This window comes from Nicotiana sylvestris, chromosome 8 (assembly GCF_000393655.2).
Source record: "Nicotiana sylvestris chromosome 8, ASM39365v2, whole genome shotgun sequence".
Taxonomy (NCBI): domain Eukaryota; kingdom Viridiplantae; phylum Streptophyta; class Magnoliopsida; order Solanales; family Solanaceae; genus Nicotiana; species Nicotiana sylvestris.
This window is the reverse complement of record NC_091064.1, coordinates 96,403,894-96,420,100: the sequence shown is the minus strand read 5'-3', so window position 1 is coordinate 96,420,100 and position 16,207 is coordinate 96,403,894.

Here is a 16,207-nt window from a genome sequence, read left to right as displayed (position 1 = left end):
GATTTGACTTATGTTGAGGTGCTGATGGCTATCTTGGACAGATAGGTCCGGAAGTTGAGATCAAAGAATATCGCTTCAGTAAAGGTTCAATGGAGGGTCCATCCAGTAAAAGAGGTGAACTGGGAGGCTGAGTACGGCATGCAGAGTCGTTATCCACACATTTTCATCACTTCAGGTATGTTTGTATGTACATTCAAGGAAAACCCTTTGTTTTTAGAAAGGGGAGATTGTATCGACCCAATTGGTTGTTTTGTATGTTTTTGCCCTGTTTCCCCTTTTGATATTTCCCACATATGTATTTATGATTTTATGACTTACGGGGTTGGTAAGTTTCATTCTAGGAAGGTTTTGGATTGATTTGGATCCTTTGGTTCTTGGCTTAGAGGCCTAAGTTAGAAATGTTAACCAAAGTTTGACTTTTGTGAAGACAACCCCGGAACGGTGTTTTGGTGACTCCAATAGGATCTAATCGTTATTTTAGACTTGGGCGTATGCCCAGAATCAAATTTGGATGCCATTAAGTTGATTTGGCTTGTTGTTCCAAAAGTTGGCAATTTGAGGTTTAGAAGTTTTCTTATGTTTGACTGTAGGTTGGCTTTTTGGCTATCTGGTTTGAAATTTAGTTTTGGGACATGGAATAGGTCCCTTTTACTATTTGAAACTTGTCTACAAAATTTGTTGACCATTGGAGTTGGTTTGATAGGATTCGGACGCTTGATTTCAATTCTAGAAGTTCTTGAACTTTTCTTTGAAATTTATGCGTTTTGATGTTCGATTCGTAGTTTTAGATGTTATTTTTGTGTTTTGATAACGCGAGCGAGTTCTTATGATATTTTTAGGCTTATGTGGATGTTTGGTTTGGAGCCCCGAGGTCTCGAGTGAGTTTTGGATGTGTTTCGAAATGGTTTGGACTCAAATACAGGTTGTTGGTGTGCTGGTGCTGTAGTTGTTGCAATTGCGACCACCAGCATCGCAATTGTGAACATGATAGGGGGCTAAGATATCACCATTGCAATACCTAGTTTGCAATTACGAATGGTAGGCTTAGGCTGGGAAGGTTACATTCACAATCATTTGGTCATATTTGCGAGGAGGACAGGCTTCACAATTGCGAGGCATGTGTTGCAATTGCGACATCTCCTGGGCTGGAGGGGTGCCTCATTTGTGAGGATTCCTTCGCATTTGGGATGGTTCGCAATTGTGAACCCTATGTCACAAATGCGATATCCGCACCTAAACAAAAATGTTGGGAGTCGGGATTTAGGTCTCATTATTCATATCTAAAACCCCTAGATTTGGTAGGAGGCGATTTAGAGGGAGTTTTCATCTATAATCATTGGGTAAGTAAGTCTAATCAATCTCCAATAATATTTCATGATTATGTACTAGATTTAACATCAAATTTAAGAGAATCAAAGTGGAAATTTGGGGATTTTTTTTGAAAGTTTGGAAAAAATGAAAATTTGATTTTGAAAGTCGATTTGGACTCGGATTTGAAAACAAAACACATATATGAACTCGTGGGGTTATGGGTAGTCGGAATCTACCCGTTGACCTGAGTTTTGAATGGGCAATCCCGGGGTTGACTTTTGGGGAATTGTGTAAAGATCATATCTTTATCTATTGTAATTGGTTTCCCTTGCATTATTTGATGTTATTACGTTATTTTTTGATAGATTTGAGCCGTGATGAGGCGAGTTCTAGGGTAAAAGCTATTTTCTAGGGTTGATTTGGCCTAATGGAGGAAAGTATCTTGCCTAATATTATGTGGGAGAACTAACAGTTAGGATATGGGTTGATTGTGTTATTTGCACTATGTGGAAGATGTGCACACGAGGTGACGAGTGTGTACACAAGCTATATGTGAAATTTTGACCGGTTTAGACTTTTAGACTTCTTCTATGCATTTAATTGAATTTGTTGTAAAATTTTACATCTTTCATTGTTAAATTAACTCTCACATGCTCTAAGTTATTAGCATTTGTTTTATATTTTATTATTGTAATTGCTTTTATATGTTTTAGTTGGATTTGATACCACTCTTATTGTCTTTTTACCTTTTTATTTGTTGAATTACTCTTACTTGAAATTATTATTTCGTGGGAACATCTTCTTGTTGTGTTATTGATGTTGAAGTTGTGAAAGCCATTATCACATTAAGGCTGAAGTTGTTGATTGTTGATATATCTTTCCTTGTTGAGTATTCCTCATTTATTTTGTTATTATTGAGATTCTTATACACATTATGGTTGAGCCATGGGCTATACATTATGGTAACATTGGTATTGTTCACATTGGCAAGTGTTGTGGCATATAGGCACATGTGGTGTGAGTTGATTATTGTGTTGTGATATTGATACTCATGCGATGGTATAATGATGGAGGTTGATATGTATGTGATGAGATAAGGTGGGATATATACACATGTTTCTAGTAAGGGAATTACGTGAATTCTCATGGTGATATAAGGGGCTAAAACAAGTGTAGCTATTTAAGAAAAATATTTTGGAAAAAACAAAAGCAAGGGTCACATGGTGACGTAAGGAAAGATTGTGATTGTGATTGTAGAATGAGGTTATAAGGTGTGGTACCTTGGTTGTAATTATTGTTGTACATTTTATATTAAAAAGACTTGTTGATTGAATAGTTCTTGTTGTTTCCCTCTTGTCTTACTTGTATTTGTTCGTACTTGATAACTTGTTGTTCTCATCATGTGTTTATTTCTTGTTATCTTTATTGTCGTTAATCTTGTTGTTAGCTTACATTATTTTACTGCCTTATTGTCATTTATTCCTCGCTTTCCATTTTTAGACTACACTATATTTTGTTTAGTTTCTTGTCCTAGTAGGTGTCTTGACCTGGACTCGTCACTAGTCTACCGAGGTTAGACTTGATACTTACTGGATACCGTTGTGATATACTCATACTACGCTTCTGCATATTTTTATGCAGATTCAGGTACATCTACTAGTGTCGGACGCTAGTGATTAATGAGCTATTTTTGGAGACTTCAAGGTACACATGCTCGACGTTCGCAGACCTCGAAATCACCTTCTACTTTTATATGTTTTACTATTTGTTTCCTGTTCAAAACAATATTGTATTTCCAGATTTTAATGCACTCTTTGTAGAGCTTATGACTCAGTTCATCAAGCTTTGGAAGTATTTGACAGTTGTATCAGTTTTAGTTTGTTATAATAGATTACCAGCTTAAGTTTAAATTGTTACAACCCATGTTTTTGTATGTGAAAGTACGTCGTAAATCCATTGATGTAAGCTCAGAAATGAGATCCTCTTGGAAAGTATATAAAGTGATTTTACGTCCCATATTTTTTTGCAAGCCTTTGAGAGTTAATATTCAAGGATAAATGTTTATAAGGGTACATGTTGTTACACCCCGTACTTCAGACGTTACTATCATTATAGGATTATCTAATGGAAACTCAAAAAGGATGAAATCCTTCTGCAAGGATAACATCCGGGGCACGAAATCAAGTAGCGATAACATCAAAATGATCCCAGCGACGTAAGTATCGCTATATCACTTTTATTTCTTTATAGTTTGAGTTTTAGAAGGTATTTTGAAGTTAATAAAAATGCCTAATTTTTGGTTTTAAGATCTTAAATATCAAGGAAGGTTGATTAATTCATTGCATAATAGTTAGAACTCACGGGACGGTGATCGGAAGCCGTGAGTTCGAGTTATTTGATTTGTAATGCACTGTTTTGTGGGCTGTTTCATGTAGATTTTGGACTGTATATTTTGCAGATATTTGATGGAGTTTTTGGAGGAGAAATGGTGTGGAGAAACACCACATAATTACTAAATAATGGATTAGTCATTCTTTGTAATATTTTCGGGGTGTTTGACACTACTATAGTTGTCGTTTTGGGTATGAATTGATTGGGGTGTGTTGGGCTATTGTAAGCTAAATATAACATGGATTTCGACTTTCATATACTGTAAGAGGTAATTATATTATGTTCCTACAGGTGCTTAAGGTTATATTGACATCGGTTAAGTTAAATGGATGAATTAGACATGAACTAATGAATAAAGTTGCTAATTGAGAATAATTGGAGTTGTGGATCATTTTCTTTGTTATGGATATATGGTATGAGGCTGGAATTATTTATGAATGACTTCATTATCATATTAATGATACTATTAAGTTAAAGTAAAAAGTCTATAAGGGGTGATATGGGATATATGAATTCCAATTGGAGCTTGCCGCTCGTCGTAAAATAGTTGTGACTTATTGTTGTTTTATGGTGTCTTGTTATTGATAATTATATATTGTTGGATTTCTCTGGTAATTGTTGTTGGTATATGGTATTGGAGTAGGCTTTTGTTATAGGGGAGATGCTGCCCGAATTTATATAAACGAGCTACAAGTTTATGTTGCAGACTTAGCCTTATTCAATATTGATTTTGAATCTCCTTATGCAATGGTAGATTAAATTGAGTTGTTTGAAGAGTTGCTTGGGAGGTGTTAAGGACTCAACGTGGTTAAGATATGTTAAGCCACTTACTTCTTTTCTTTGGGCATGATCTAACGTGACATGAACATAAATGTTACGCTAATTCATAACGGATGTACTCCTAGGAACTAAGGTTGTCCATGTTGTTCTTTCCTTATAAAGTTATTCTAAGCAAGTGTGTATGATCCTTGAATTCTACTGAGGTTCATATTGAGGGTATGGATGTCCATAATGTTAATCGAATGTGCAACGATCTTAAGTCACTCTGAAAGGTATAGAACGTGATTCCATGAGTCTAGCATACATTATATATAGTATATATTTTACTCTACCGAGCCGCGCTATACTCGGCAGGTACGACACCTATTGTGCAATCACAGATCAGTTGGGTTTACCGAGCTCCACGTGGCCGGGTATGATTCTACCGAGCCTTACGATGGCCGGGTACATTTTTATCGAGTGCTCTTTGAGGCCGGGTATGATATGATGATGATGATTCCCACAGAGGCGTATGTTTTTAAAAGTTTATGTATATATATGTATTATGCATTTCATGTCAGTATCCCCTAGAGGCACTCAGATGTTACAGGTTGTATCTTGTCTATCTCTCTTTACATTAATGTTCTTGTTTATGCTTTCCTGCCTTACATACTCGGTACTTTATTTGTACTGACGTCTCTTTTGCCTGGGGACGCTATGTTTCATGCCCGTAGGTCCCGATTGATAGGTTGACAGTCTTCCTAGTAGGCTATCAGCTCAGCGGAGGTGTTGGTGCACTCCACTTGCTCCGGAGTTGGCTATTTGGTCAGTATGCTTTGGATATGTATTGATTGGTATGGCAGGCCCTGTCCCGACCTTTATGATTTTATGTACTCTTAGAGGCTTATAGACAGATGTCAGGTTTATGGATACTTGTATGGCCTTGTTGGCCTATGTGTTGAGTTTACAAATGGTCATGTCGACCTTATAGGCCCGTATGTCACGTGTATAAGTTTGTATATTATGTTGGGTCGTCATATGTTGAGTATTCTCTTACATTTTATTCTTGTTATCTCATGACGGGTTTCTGGCTCATTTACTCAAGATAGAATAATAAGAAAGATATGTTATGTTGGTACTCGGTTGAGTAAGGTACCGGGTGCCCGTCGCGGCCTTTCGGTTTGGGTCGTGATAGAAGTGATATCAGAGCTAGGTTATGTCCTAGGGAGTTTACAAGCCGTGTCTAGTAGAGTCTTGTTTATGGGTGCATTGTGCACCACACTTATAAGCAGGAGGCTAAAGGGCATTTAGGACTGTCACTCTTTCTTCTTACTCTAGATCGTGTTGTAGAGCTCAATTGTAAGAATTCAAACTTCTAAATTCTATTGTGTTCGTAATACAACGATACCTCATCAAAATAAATAGTTGGTATGAGATTGAATGTGGTTGTGGAAGAGTTGAGTCAGAGGAACTCGATTTTGCATCATGCTTATTAGCAAATGTGGGGTCTTCAGCAGATCATGTGTGTTCTAAGATGTGTAAGCTTCTTGATAAGGATCCCTAAGGCAAGAACATCTATCCACTCGTATAGTAAAAAGGAATAAGTGAATAGGAAAGTAGACACAAGTTTCAACAAGTAAAACAAACAAGATGACGAAGTGTACGAGGTACCTAGTTAATGAAGATTATCAGTATTTACAATTCAGGCAGAGAAATAAGTATTGGTGTTACCTTCAATATTAACGGTGATATATACAATTGACCACACCCATCTCAGTTGTGCCCTATGGGAGCTAACAAATATAGTTTAAAAGAAGAAGGTGATATCAAAATTCAATTCGGGTTAGAGTAACCAAAAAAAATTGTGGATGGATTGTTATCATTAACTAATGTTTCCAAAAGATGGTGCAAATATGGTAATAGATCTCCTTGTGAGAAACCCAAATGGTGAACTCTAGAGTAGTGCAATCAGATATGAATACTGGAATATTTAGAAATTTCAGAAGATATGCAGTGAGATCCTAGAAGGGACAAATATTTACCTTAGTATGACTCTAGCCCCGAGTTAAAAAAAAAAGAAAATGTTAGGCATTCCAAAGAGCTAGTGAGATGACGCTAGGGGAGCAAAAAGGGAAAGAACTTTTTATTGAAATTTTTAGAATAAAGTGATAAACAAAAAGTATTATCCGGAGAATAAGAAGCGAGTAAATGAAGCATCATGAGTAAGATGTGATATATGGGTGATAACAGTAAATCAAAATATGACACGATGACAGAGTCTATAGTCAAGTGAAGGAAAATACAAGAGGTGACATGCCTTGAGGCAATAAAAGAGTATAAGCCATAAAGTGATATCCTTATTTCGAGAAATGAGTTGGTGACTTCAACGTGATTACCAGGAGGAAAGGTTAGACCCTAGAGTAATAAAAATCAGTATGGGCTGGTGAACAATATAAACTGAACATGAATTAGGGACTGAAGGATTTTATAATGGCTGATATCATGAGAAATTTCAGAGATAACATTCTGACAATAATAGAATGGACAAAAAAATAATAATCTTTAAGGTTCATTCAGGAAGATGATTCCCTAAAGCAAACACGTGGAGCAGAGTTAAGCTTAAGGGACTAAGTGTGTCAGTTACATTAAGTTTCACCCTTGTGCGTAATAAATTCAATTATCCCTGGTATAGAGAGGTTACCGCAAGGCGAGTAAGATGTTAGTGAAAATGTGAAAAAATGGCAAGATAAGGTAACTATGGAATAGTAAAGGAGGAATGCAGTAAAAGGGTGAAAGGAATGAGATAGCATCTATTCAGATCCTATAGATATGATATGACTCCAGAACATTATGCAAGAATGATGCCGGAGAGAAGCGGTAAGGGTTGCGCACCCGATGATGTTGATAAGCAAATGAACACTTGATACATAAGGAGCCAGTGCGAGAGGTAACTTAAGACAAAGTAATTAACCAAAGAGAGATTACGCGGAATATAGATATGAGATTGGATCAACGAGTAGTTTGTAGTTGATTCAGGAAGAGCCTAGTTATGGCTAGACAATAGGGTATAAGCAAATCAACAGATCATGCAAGATAAACGTAGTGAATCCTAATCTATTAAATTCAGTCTCGTAGATATGATGTCGTAACCTTGAGAAATATTCAGATAAGAGTTGGGTTACTAAAGGTACCGTATAAGTATTACGGAAATAATGGAGAGTGCCACTAAGGAGACAATAAAAATATGAGTTTAGAAGTAACCCTACGAGCACAAGGGCACAAAGGTTTGTAACTAAGGATGTTTGTAGGAGAGTAAGAACATCGAAAATTCCTTCGGGTATACAGTATAACAAGATCTAGAAGGTCTCCTTAAGTACTACAAAGAAATACTAACTGAGGAAATAAGGAAGAAGGCTTTAACTTAAGCATAATGTCATAAAGAAGATATGGTCGGGTAACAACAGTCCCACTACAACATTGTATGCACTCAATACGAAAGTGTCACCTATCGTGAATAATGAACGAGAAGTCAAAAGTGCTATTTGAGATTATATGAGTTACAGCAAATTCAAGTATTTGTGGGCAATAATACAAGCCAATTATTCATGTAACAAGTGACGTAACTGCCATGAAAAGTGATTGCTTACATTTAAAGAAAGTTGAGAAGGCACGGAATGAATTATTCAATCAATGACCCAGAGTTGGTTAAGTTGTGAATGCACTTAAGATTTCAGATTTATATCCATGACATTTATATAGCTATATGAGACTATAGTATAAGTAAAAAAAAAGAATTAAGTCCACGTCACCGACAAAGACTTGAATTGTTAGAAGATTATATCATGGATGCTATATAGAGTCCATGAAAGGCTAATGTAATAGCTAATACCCTAGCTGAAGATTGGAAGATAGCCTAAGCATAATTAAAGGTTGATAAGGAAGGGGAAGCTCGAAAGTTACATCACGAGTCCGATTGTTCGACCCAGATGATTATAAAAATCGTGACTCAAACCATAGTAGGAGCACTTTTAATAGTAGAGGTATAAAAGAGATAGTACAACAATCATATTCTATAAAAGCTCTACGATAAAGCAATTAGAAGAGTACCAGCCCCATAAGACGTTAATACGAAGCTCTCACCAGATTGTGTATGCACCAGGGTTACAAGTATTATAGTAGAGATTTAAGGTATGGATGTGAATTCAACCAATGTAGAAGGGGGGTTATGAAATCGATATAAGATACGGTGCGAGATTTAAAGGTAAGTATGGTAAATGTGAGTGAGAAGGTGATAATAATAGGCAAGGTCTCATGATTAAACCCATCAAAACAAGAGAGCTGATACTTTTCATGAGCTATAGAAAGCTCGATACACTCTGAATGAACTCAGAGGATTCTAAGAACAGAAGCAATTAGAAGAGATGGAATACTACCCTGGTAGTAGAATAAAGGTGTAATTGTGATAGTTAAGAGAATGACGTTTGGGCCTTCGATTGAGTAATGATTTAAAGAAAAGGGATTTCATGGATGGCACGGTATTAGAATGCCCCCGTAAGATGAATACGTTGGGATGTTATGAAAATGCAGTTATTGAAGTATAGTATCGTCCCTAGGTAAATCAAGAAAATCACTTCAGATGTTCCCCGATGAGACGCGAGCCTTAGTGACAATTTATTACATCTGAGCGATGGTTGGACTTAGTGAAAGACTATGATGTTTATATTTTATATCATTCAGGGAAGGAGAATGTAGTAGTCAACACCCTCAAACGTAGATCTATATGTGGTCTATCATATTTACAGGCATAGAAGAGTGAGATAGCTTGTGAGATTCATTTGCTAGCTAATCTTGGAATTCGATTATGAGATGCAGGTGGTACTAGAGTTACTACTTAGGACATGGAAACCTCTTCTTTAGTAACTAAAGTGAAGGAATGCCAGTATGAAGATCATGTCATAGATCATTATAGAGATACAACCCCTCAAAAGGAAAAGACACTATTTGAGATTACAGGAGATGGAGTCCTTAGATATCGAGGTCAATTATATATTCCTAATGTGGCAGGGTGAGATGGAGTCCTCAGATATCGAGGTCGATTATATGTTCCTAATGTGGCAGGGTTGCGCCGACAGGTTATGGGACAAGAAATGAGAAAGTAACCTAGAGTTGTGTAGCACACCTGGTAATAATACCAAGGCTATAAAACGAAATATAGTAATAGTCGTACATTCAGCAAAGTACCAAGCGAAGAGCTTAAGTATACATATATATGCCCAGAGCAACATCTTGTCATAGTTCTATATATGTATTCACAAAGTGAAGCCAAGAGATTGGCAAAAATCTAGAGGAAAAAGGAGAGAAGAGTCGTGCATAAAAGGACATAGTCATATAGGATACATCATAGAAGGTAGTCGAAGTTACGATATTGGAAGAACTCCGACCATAATTCGCGAGGTGAGAATAGGACCAAAGGGGGGAATGCCCTGGTTTTTAAATTTATTCACAGAACAATTGCCTAGATAACAAAGGACAATATTAAAGTATTCATAAGAGCCATATGGCATAAGAATGAGAAGCGCATCAGCCAACATTCGAGGACGAATGTTCCAAAGGAGGGAATAATGTTACAACCCATGTTTTTGTATGTAAAAGTACGTCGTAAGTCCGTTGATGTAAGCTCAGAAATGAGATCTTCTTGGAAAGTATATAAAGTAATTTTATGTCCCATATTTTTTTGCAAGCCTTTGAGAGTTAATATTCAAGGATAAATGTTTATAAGGGTACATGTTGTTATACCCCGTACTTCAGACGTTACTATCATTATAGTATTATCTAATGTAAATTCAAAAAGGATGAAATCCTTCTACAAGGATAAGAAAGGTTTGCCGAAGTGTTAAGTAAGTTAAGATGAATATGAGACTTGTTAACCATGATTTAAATGCATTTAAAGCCATTATATGACTATATATGATGTTTGTATATGAAGTATAAAGTTTGAGAAAAATCGGATCTATGTTGCGGAAAAACCGACTAAGGATTTGCCTTGTAACTGAGTTTTTTGACAAATATATTTCGTGTGCTATATGATATTTTTTGGGACATATTATATACCAAATTAAGTCTTTGAATGTAGTTTCCAAATCTCTTAAAAGTTCATTCATATGACATCCGGATAAAAAGATATACGCGTTTGAAAAAAAGCCAATGAGAGAGTGGCACGTGGCACGTGGCACATTTTGGACTTTTAGAAAATGGGATGTTTATCTCTCTGTCTCGTCTCTTACTTTAGTTTTCCATATAGCAAGACCATATAACACCCCTAAACTCACCCTCAAGTCCTCCATAAGTATTTTCAACGATACTATCATCCGGGGCACGAAATCAAGTAGCGATAACATCAAAATGATCCCAGCGACGTAAGTATCGCTATATCACTTTTTTTTCTTTATAGTTTGAGTTTTAGAAGGTATTTTGAAGTTAATAAAAATGCCTAATTTCTGGTTTTAAGATCTTAAATATCAAGGAAGGTTGATTAATTCATTTTATAATAGTTAGAACTCACGGGACGGTGATCGGAAGCCGCAAATTCGAGTTATTTGATTTGTAATGGACTGTTTTGTGGGTTGTTTCATGTAGATTTTGGGATGTATATTTTGCTAATATTTGATAGAGTTTTTGGAGGATAAATGGTGTGGAGAAACACAACATAATAACTAAATGATGGATTAATCATTCTTTGTAATATTTTCGGGGTGTTTGACACTACTATAGTCGTCGTTTTGGGTATGAATCGATTGGGGTGTGTTGGGCTATTGTAAGCTAAATATAACATATATTTAGACTTGCATCTACTGTAAGAAGTAATTATATTGTGTTCCTATAGGTGCTTAAGGTTATATTGACATCGGTTGAGTTAAATGGATGAACTAGACATGAACTAGTGAATAAAGTTGCTAATTGAGAATAAATGGAGTTGTGGATCATTTTCTTTGTTATGGATATATGGTATGAGGCTGGAATTATTGATGAATGACTTCATTATCATATTAATGATACTATTAAGTTAAAGTAAAAAGTTTATAAGGGGTGATATGGGATATACAAATTCCAATTGGAGCTTGACACTCGTCGTAAAATAGTTGTGACTTATTGTTGTTTTATGATGTCTTGTTATTGATAATTATGTATTGCTGGATTTCTCTGGTAATTATTGTTGGTATATGGTATTAGAGTAGGCTTTTGTTACAGGGGAGATGCTGCCCGAATTTATATAAACGAGCTACAAGTTTGTGTTGCAGACTTAGCCTTTATTCAATATTGATTTTGAATCTCCTTATGCAATGGTAAATTGAATTGAGTTGTTTGAAGAGTTTCTTGGGAGGTATTAAGGACTCAACATAGTTAAGGTATGCTAAGGCACTTACTACTTTTTTCTGGCATGATCTAACGTGACATGAACATAAACGTTACACTAATTCATAACGGATGTACTCCTAGGAACTAAGGTTGTTCATGTTGTTCTTTCCTTATAAAGTTATTCTAAGCAAGTGTGTATGATCCTTGAATCCTACTGAGGTTCATATTGAGGGTATGGATGTCCATAATATTAATCGAATGTGCAACGACGTTAAGTCACTCCGAAAGGTTTAGAACATGATTCCATGAGTCTAGCATACATTATATATAGTATCTATTTTACTCTACTGAGTCACGCTATAGTCGGTCGGGTACGACACCTATTGTGCAACCACTAATCAATTGGATTTACCGAGCTCCATGTGGCCGGATACGATTCTACCGAGCCTTATGATGCCCGGGTACGTTTTTACCTAGTCCTCTTTGAGGCCGGGTACGATATGATGATGATGACGCCCAAAGAGGCGTATGTTTTTAAAAGTTTATGTATATATATGTATTATGCATTTCATGTCAGTATCCGCTAGAGGCACTCAGATGTTACAGGTTGTATTTCGTCTATCTCTCTTTACATTAATGTTCTTGTTTATGTTTTCCTGCCCTACATACTCGGCACTTTATTTGTACTGACGTGCCTTTTGCCTGGGGACACTGCGTTTCATGCCCGTAGGTCCCGATTGATAGGTTGACAGTCTTCCTAGTAGGCTATCAGCTCAACGGAAGTGTTGGTACACTCCACTTGCTCTGGAGTTGCCTATTTGGTCAGTATGCTTTGGATATGTATTGATTGGTAGGGCGGGCCCTGTCCCGACCTTTGTGATTATGTACTCTTAAAGGCTTATAGACATATGTCAGGTTTATAGATACTTGTATGGCCTTGTTGGCCTATGTGTTGAGTTTACAAATGGTCATGTCGACCTTATCGGCCCGTATGTCACATGTATAAGTTTGTATATCATGTTGGGTCGTCATATGTTGAGTATTCCCTTACGTTTTATTCTTGTTATCTCATGACGAGTTTCTGGCTCATTTTCTCAAGATAGTATAATAAGAAAGATATGCTATGTTGGTACTCAGTTGAGAAAGGCACCGGGTGCCCGTCGCGGCCCTTCGGTTTGGGTCGTGACATAAATTTTAAATCATTATTTTTTTTTGAATCCTAATGTATGTTAGGCTTACCTAGTGCCTTCACGACATCCTAAGGTGGAAAAATTGGATGGTGAAAAATATTTGCCCTTTTCGTCAATGGAATTAGTCGAGAAAAACCTTGCACACATACGATGTATTTAAGCAATTACATAATCTGGCAGATTTATTCCAGATGACAAATGAATAAGGATGTTTCGCAACACATGTTTGATCAAGATTGTCCTTCCTCCGATTGAAAGTAATTTTCCTTTCCATGTTTGCTTCTTATCACTCACCTTCGTGTTTCATCCATCGTAGTATGCTTTCCTTTTTAGACTATAGAAAATAGGGCATCCAAGGTAAGCAAAAGGAAAAGCCTTTCGGCAAATACGTGTAAGAATCTCCACCGTGATAACCATTTCCATAAGAACATATTCATACAAATAAATCAAGCTCTTCTCTTGATTTTTTGGCCCAACTCCTTCTCATATTCTGCTAATAATCCCATCAGTAGTTGTAAAGTAGCAGCCCATGCTGAACATAATATGATTATGTCATCCGCATATGCTAGATGATTGATCGACAGACTCCATTTTGGCATTCCAAAACCCGCAAAGTATGGATTTCCATGTAAAGAGTTTAATGTTATAGATAATATTTATGATGCAATGATAAAAAAGAGTAGGAGATAGAGGATCTCCTTGTTTCGCATCCCTTGTGGACCGGAAAAAACCAATCGGCTTGCCATTTATCAGTATGGAATACCAATTGTTGCAAAGAAGCCGAAAAATAATATCAATCACCCTTTCGCCAAAATTCATCTTTTGCAAAACCTTTGTCAAAAATAACCACGAGACCCTATCGTACGCCTTAGCCATATCCAATTTGATTACTAGATTGGCTGGTTTGGCTCTAAATCGTATATCTATAATAATTTCTTGCGCTAGAAACACATTCTTAATGATGTTTCTCCCCTTCACAAACCCCACCTGATTAGTTGATATAATTGTAGGGAGTATATCAACTAACCTTTCATGTAAAATCCTTGGGAATATTTTATTCAAAAAGTACTTAAACTTATTGGTCTCGTATCCGAAAATGAAGTCACAAGTTTCTTCCTGGGCACAAAACCAAGTTTGTATGAGTTACAAACCATGGAAATTCATAATCCGCAGAAGAATGCCTTGACCATATATCCACAATGTCCGAACCTATCACCTCCTAGCTGGCTTGATAAAATGCTCATGTAAAACCATCTAGACCTCCTGCACTCTCTCCTCCTTGGCGGTAGGTACTTTTATGAGAGCTTTATTCTACTGCTCATCTATTATGGAAGGAACATGTTCTAATAATTCAAAATTCTCTGTTGGGCCAAACTCTTTAAAGTGATCATTAAAAATCGAATGGCTTCATTAGTTATATCATCCATAGATTCCAACCAGTTGCCATTACCATCTTGTGTACGGTGAACATGTAATGTCCTTCTTCTTCCTTGCACCTGTGCATGAAAAAATTTAGTGTTTCTATCGCCATCCTGAAACCATTGCATACCTGCTTTTTGTCTCCAAAATTCCTCCTCTAGATGTAAAAATTTAATCAATTCATCTTGCACCTTATGGAGTTTCTCACGATTAGCAAGAGTTGGATGCATCTCAAATTTAATCTCATGAGCTTTGATCACATCTTCCGCTGTAGCAATCTGCTGAAAAATATCCCCATATGTCTCCTTTCTCCATTGAGTCAATGCAACATTCATATTTTTTAACATATGATGAAACATAACAAATGAATTAACCACCACACCTGTGTACCAGTGCTGCCTCACCACATCAATAAAGGTCGGATGCTTAGTCCAAAAATTTAAAAATTTGAATGATTTCTTTATTTGTATCGGGTTCATGTCACATGCAGGAGAAGTGGTGCATGATCCGAACCCATTCGAATCAAATGTTCTATATTCAAGGAAGGTAATAGGTCGTGAAACTTTTGATTCACCAAACACCTATCAATCTCTTAAATATATAATCGTCACCACCCCTTCCATTCCACCATGTAAACTTACTATCTTTGTATCCAACCTCATTCAGCAAGCAGCTTTGGATACAATGTATAAAGTCCTCTATCTCTACCATGTATACTGGTAGGCCTCCATACTTCTCCTCCTCTGATATAATGACATTAAAGTCTCCTCCTACAAGCCAAGGAACCCTCATGCCCGGAGCTAATGCGTTTGAGGAGTCCCACAATTCAATCATTTCACATGTTGTACATTTAGCATATAAAAACATTACAATCAATTCCTTCCCAATATCATGATTGACCAATCTAAGTGTAATTTTGTGTTCCATGTCAAATAATATCTCATACTCAAACAACTCGTCAATAAAAACGCAAATCTTACCCGAGACATTCAGTTCTCTCGCATGTATTCCCAGCCTCCTTCGATACCTCTCTAGCAGATTCACATTTTGTAATGGTTCCATATATCAATGAATAAGAATTGTTGCTGCCTATGCATCTTAATGAGTCTTTGAACAGCTTGTTATGTATTTACTGATACAATATTCCTTATAAGCGCATTCATCATGGCTAGACATTAGATCGAGACTTCGTATCTCTTCTAGACACTCATATGGAATATTAGATCAGTAAATACACAATAGCTGGTGGAACGCTAGTTTCTCTTGATTGTTTCCTCTTTGTTTTGACTTATCAATCTGCCTTGGTGATAAATCACCCATTTTTGGACACATTTTGAAGGCTTTGGAAGGATGATTCTTGTCAATATTAGGACCTCTTGTCCTAATATTCCACTCTTCGTTCACAGTATCATGAATGTCAATAGGACCATCGTTTGGTTGGTCCTTATCTCCACGATAAATATGCCTCACTTCACTCAGCTCTCGACCTACAGTATTGAGCGGAACCTGCTCCAATTTATCTTGCCCCTCCTCCTTATTCCCCAAATTGTCCTCTTGTTGTTGTTCCATTTGTATTAGTTGTTCACTATCACCACTCGATTCCTTTTTGTCTCTCTTTTCAACATTATCAACTCATTTTTCAATTGTGTCATCCTCCATAACCTTAACCTCATCACTCCAGAGTGCACTTACATTGTCATAGTTTGCAGGTCTCGCCAACATCTGAGATTGTACATATTGGCATGACTTGTTCATCAATTATTGATTCAAAACATTGTCGA